Source organism: Otolemur garnettii, unplaced genomic scaffold (assembly GCF_000181295.1).
Source record: "Otolemur garnettii isolate 467f Iridium unplaced genomic scaffold, OtoGar3 scaffold00067, whole genome shotgun sequence".
Lineage (NCBI taxonomy): Eukaryota > Metazoa > Chordata > Mammalia > Primates > Galagidae > Otolemur > Otolemur garnettii.
Genome location: NW_003852462.1, coordinates 609153 through 615122, shown reverse-complemented (window position 1 = coordinate 615122; position 5970 = coordinate 609153). Strand labels below are relative to the sequence as shown.

Below are 5970 nucleotides of genomic sequence, written 5' to 3'. Positions count from 1 at the left end.
GAGCCGATTTATTTTTGTTTTGCAAGTGAGCAGAATATTTACTTGGTTCCAGAAGTCAGATCTGTCCCCTGGCACCTCCCACCTTCAGCTGACTTGCCATGGCGCAACTCCCTGGCCATGGCTGGGCCCTGTGCAGCCCGGCTGCAGGTTTCCTTAACCTGGCCCTGAGTCCACAGAACATTAGGGTGCTGTGTCCCTGTGAGCTCTTCCAATCCTTGCCTCTGGTGCCCTGGGGAATTTTGGTTTTGTCTGACATCTTGTCATGATTAGACTTTCTGTTAATGGGTTTGGGGTGAGAGATCCACAGTGTGATGTGGCCGTCTCCAGCGTGGGACCAGTCCTAACAGCCGGTGGCTCTCACTTTGACTTGGCCAAGACTGTGTCTGCCCATTTCTCCCAGCTAAAGCCGTGTTTTTTCCCTTTGTAATCAGTTCACATCTCTGTGGAAGCAGTTTGAGGCTGTGGAAACCCACTGCCACTTTGCTGTGTGCTCTGAGCGCATCTCCTACACTCTATCCGTCCGGAGACCCTGGGCCCTTCACGGCTGCTTCTCGTCCAGGGGTCTAGGCGTTGGGTATGGAGGCCCTGGGGAGATTTGCTCTTAGGCTGACTGCTCTTAACTACAGGGGCCTTTCTACAGTACAAATGGTCGCTGAGTTACCATGGCCCAACTCACAATTCTTTGACTTTAGCGAACTGGCTGGCACTCTGCAGAGACCTTGCTGTGTGCCTGCCAGCTTCTCACTCTTGTAGTTTCCACTGAGTGAGGTGAGATGTGTGGCTCCACACCATGGTTGGGGCTGGTGACTTTGCCAACTATGTCCTGCTGCAGATGTCTGAGCCCTGGTGAGGCCTGGACCTCAGTGGATCTCACTTTCTCACCAGGACTGGGTCAGGGTTAGGGTCACCCAGGGGTGTGATCTGTCTCACTGCGGCCTTGGACTCCCGGCTTGAGTGATCCTCCGGCCTGGGCCTGCTGCATCGCCAGACTGTGGGAGAGAGGCACCAGTCCCAGCCTTAAGTGCATTTTTGACTGAAGATGTTTTCAGCTCCAGACGGGTTTACCTGTTCACAGCCCTGGCACCCTATACCTCCCCCAAGCTGGCAACTCCTGCCAGTACTTTATGCAGTTCAGCACCCCCCAAGGCCCCTTCACCAGGTCGGGATCCTCGATCTCAGGCCCCATCTCCTTTCCTCCTCCTCCTTCCCCTCTCTCTGTCTTCCCCAAGTCTTTGCCAGTCCATGCAGCAGGCAGGAAGTTGGGAGGCTGTTCAGATGTGCTTTCTGCCAAGGCTCTTCTGGGGCCTGTTTCTGGTACCTGAGGTCCATCCTTGGGCCTGTTGAACTCCCCAGAGAAGCTTCTGGTCTCATCACTGGCCCTGGCACTCCTTGTAGAGTCTCCAGCTGCGTCTCCCTCCCACCCTCCAGCCCCAGGAGTCCCCTGAGAACAGATTTGCCTTTCCAAGCCAGGGTCCTGCTATTCCATCCTCTGCCCACTTTGCCACCTGTCCTACCCGCCCCCCTCCCAGACAGGCAAGCCTGTGCCCTGCAGACAGAAACAAGCGAACAGAGGAAACTTGGTTTGATTTACTGCGTCTAGCTGGGGAGGGGTGAGACGGGGCTGGTGTCCTTGTCCCACTTGCTGTCTGGACTGGCATGTCTACGTTCTCACACACACCTTGGACATGAGACAGGCCCAGGCAGGCACAGAAGCCTCCCAGTGAGGCTGGTGGTCACCTGGGTGGAAGCTGTGTGTCCTGCTGGGCATGGCAACTATCAGTCCCCTGCACCCAGCCCTTCTCTCAACGTCCTATTGGGTTATGACCTGGCTGGGCAGGCTATTGAGGGAGATGTGGACAGCCATGAAGAGACTGTGCCAGGGGCCAGCCCTGGGTGTCAGCAGCCTCAGCATGGGTCTGTTCATGCAGCCCTGTGTGCCTGGGGCCCCAGGACCCTTGCACCTGCTGCATCCTGCGCTGAGTGGCTCAGCTCCTGCCCTGCCTCCCTGCTGCAGTGAGAAGAAGGCTGCCGCACACTATGGGAAAGAGCCAGAGGTCCCGGGTCATCCCCATCCCCCCAACAGCAGACAGGGGAATAGACCCATCCCCGTGGGCATTGCAGGTACTGCACAGCAGCCTCACTGTAGATCCCTGAGACCCTCTACATAGCACCTGTGGAGGCATAGGTACTAGTAGTGATAGTCAGGGTCACACTCATGTCCCCGTGTCCTAGAGGCCAGGTGGATGGATGCCTTTCACCAGCTGACAGCTTGTATCATGTCACCCTAAACACCTCACCTTCTGAGTCTTGGATCTTCTCACAGAGACCTGCCTGCCCCAGGTGCCAGAGAGCTGCAGGGAACAGGGTCCAGGCACATTAGGAGCTCCTAGTTCTCTGCGGGTGGGGCTTTCAGTGCAGCATGTGTCTCTGCAGAAGGACAAAGGTCGGCTGAGGAGGGAAGGGTGGAGGGTGTTGGAACTGGGCCCTGCCTGGCCAGCCATTCACCAGTGGACAGTGGAGTGACACGTAGTGGGGTGAGGCCCCTGCATGATACCAGCGACTGAGGCTGGCAGCACCCTCTGCCTGCCCACCCTTGCCCCTCACTTCCTGCCATCCTTGGCCTCCTGCCCTCTATCCTTCCTGAGGGCAGCAGGTCCTGCTGGAAATCTGAAGCCATAGTAAAAGCAAAGGTTCGAGGGCAGCACAGTGGACGCTGGTCTGAGCCAGTGTCTGTGTCCACGCCGCAGCTCCAGAGACCCACATAGCACTTGGAGAGGTGGCATTCCTGCTGGGTCGCATCTCACTCTGTGGTGCGTGAGATGAGTTTGGTCTTTGTCCCGGCTTCCTGCCTAGAGTGGCAGGAATGTTGCTGTGACGCACAAGGGCCCCACAGTAATGGGTGGCCTGGGTGGGCCCTGGGCACTAGGATGGAGCTGGTCCCCAGGAAAACTCAGAGCCAGGGGCTTGGAGGTTGAGACTTTCAGCCCCACCTGCTGAACTCACTTGGGGCTGTGGGGCAGGCTGGACATAAACCCTCAGCTGATGCCTGTCCAGGCAGCCCAGGCCTTCCAGTGGGCTGCTCAGCTGCCTTCTCTGCAGTGATGAAGCTCTCCCTAGAATCATGCTGGGATATCACTTGAACCCTAGGAGGAGGGTATGGGGACCCTGGTTTATGGCCACAGCCTATGCCTGCACCAGTGTCTGAAGGGTATAGCTGTGGGGCAGAGCCTGCACCTGCAGGGCCTGACGCTGGCCAGCCACTGTGTGCTGGAGACCATGCTTTGTGGAGACCCCGCATCTGGCAGTGTCTTGAGAATGCATTTTGGACAGGGTCCTTTTTCTCAAGAACGTTTTGTGGCTCGGCACCTGTGGCTCAAGCGGCTAAGGCGCCAGCCACATACACCTGAGCTGGCGGGTTCGAATCCAGCCTGGGCCCACCAAACAACCAAAAAACAGCCGGGTATTGTGGCAGGCACCTGTGGTCCTAGTTTACTTGGGAGATGGAGGCAAGAGAATCATTTGAGCCCAGGAGTTGGAGGTTGCTGTGAGCTGTGATGCCATGGCACTTTACCCAGGATGACAGCTTAAGGTTCTGGTTCAAAAAAATAAAAGAATGTTTTATAATTTATTTCTGAGTGACATCCAGGGCCATGGGCACCAGCTTCTCTGGGCACAGCAAGCGTAGTCCTTTTGTAACTGGGGGGAGGGCCTGGAGTCTGTGCTGCCCTGCCTAGGGCTGTGCTGTTCTGCTGAGACACAAAGATGGTGTCTGCTTTGGAGTTTTGTTTTGCTGCAAACAGAAAAGCCTCATTAAATACCACCTTCCAGTGGACTGTGAGTGAAAGTCAGGGGTTCTTGCACCTTCCCCAGGTCTACTTGGCTCCCAGTGACGTCCGTCACCCATGGTGAAATGCTTTGTTTTTTTTCTTTAAATGTTTATTTTATTTTTGAGACAGAGTCTCACTCTGTCACCCTGGGTAGAGTACTGTAGCATCACAGCTCACAGCAACCTCAAACTCTGGGCTCAAGTGATCCCCCTGCCTCAGCCTCCCCAGTAGCTGGGACTGCAGGCACCTGCCACAACACTCAGCTATTTTTTCTATTTTTTAGCTAGTTTTTCTATTTTTAGTAGAGATGGCAGTCTTGCTCGTGATCAGGCTGGTCTCCAACTCCTGAGCTCCAGCCATCCTCCTGCCTCCGCCCTCTAGAGTGCTGGGATCACAGGTGTGAGCACCTCACCTGTACATGGAGGGCTTTGTTAATTTTCCTTCCCTGTCATCTGCATGAATCTTGGACAGTCACATCCAGATGGTTTCTGTCTGGGGTCTATTTGTGTTTGTGCCATTTCCTACCTGGGGAGTCAGTGGCATGGGGGACCCTGCATGGCGGCTCTCCACCTGGCTGCCCTGGCATAGGCAAAGGAGGTAAAAGTGATTCTGAAACTTGAATTTCTTCTCTGACTCCAGAGGTCTGGGCCAGAGCTGGCACCTTCTGCTTGTTTGAGCTCAGGTGTTGGTGCAGCAAGCACTGGGGATGCTGCTCACTGATGCAGGGACAGGCACTCCCGTGGGAGGATGGTCACAGAACACTCCGTCTGCAGCCTGTGGCCACAGGGGCATGGACACCGGTGAGGTCATTTCAGGTATGAATGACTTGTGGAACAGGGAGGCGAGCGGAGGCAGCAGAACCCGGTGGGTAAGAATCAGGGCCAGGATGGCACCCTTCCCAGACCAGGCGTGAGAGGAGTTGTGGGATAAGGCTGATACAAGGACTGCTGATGTTGGCATGTGCACAGCTCCAACCAGGCCATCCCTCCTGGGCACAGGCGAACAGAGTCACACAAGGAAATGCACAGATGTGTGTGGGGCATTCGTGGTGGCTTGGCCCCCTTGTGTGTGGACAGAGCAGGTACCCACCTGGGGTGTGTTCCCTCTGAGGTGCATCGTACAGGAACAAGGTGGAGGATATGCACCAAGGTGGGGCACAGCATGCGGCCATGGGGACTTCTGACTCTGGCATCTCTTTCACTAACTGTGGGCAGACACCAGAGCAGCACCAGGATTCTCTCCCTATCCTTGATGGGAGCCGCCCAGGCCACAGCTGCTGCTCGGGGCATAGCGGCCATAGAGGAGCACAAGACCTGTAGGCGCCGCTTTGCCTGGAGTGTGGCGTGCTTCTCAGGTGGAAACTGAGGGCTGGGCCATCCTGGCAGGAGACGCACCCATCTGGCTGGAGCTCTGCTTTGCAGGGTCAGGTAGGAAAGGTGCCTAGGATGTGGAGCTTGGCCCATTGCTGTGTCTGTTGGCCCTGTGGAGGCCTCTTAGGTGTCAACTCCTTGCCATGTAAACAAGTTTAGTTTTGGAAATGTGGAGGCTGTGGAATGTGTGACAGGGGCCATGATAGTGTTCCTGGCGAGGGAGCCTCGTGCTGTCACCATGAAGGGGATAGGGACAGCCTCCCAGAGGTGGGAGGAGAGGCAGACATGTAGGCAGTGAGGCCCTGACCAGGTGGGGATGGTCCCACTGTGGGGTCCAGAGCCACGTGCCCAGCATCCACAGTGGGATTGTTCGTGTCCTACGACTGCAGCCCCTGGCCAAGCAGGACAGGAGCACCAGGTAGCTGGGCGAGGGTCACAAACCCACCAGTCTCCTCGAGTCCCTGTACTTCCAGGCAGATGAGTAGGGGCTGGCCCAAGCACCTAGGAGGGGTCTCCTGGGGAGGTAATGGTACAAGTCTTTCCATATAAACGTACAGTATATAATACTTGTTATGTGTGTATAACATATAAGATTAAAGGCTCGGCACCTGTGGCTTAAGTGGCTAGGACGCCAGCCACATACACCTAAGGTGGCGGGTTCGAATCCAGCCTGGGCCTGCCAAACAACAATGACAACTGCAACCAGAAAATGGCCAGGCGTTGTGGCAGGTGCCTGTGGTCCCAGCTACTTGGGAGGCAGAGGCAGGAGACTC

At 56.2% G+C, this 5970-nt stretch overlaps 1 protein-coding gene across 7 annotated transcripts in view; it reads left to right on the top strand.

Annotated features, from left to right (window-relative positions):
- Positions 1 to 5970, top strand: part of LOC100942710 (solute carrier family 35 member E2) — a 28754-nt gene that overhangs the window by 5528 nt on the left and 17256 nt on the right. The gene's annotated exons all lie outside the window — the stretch shown is intronic.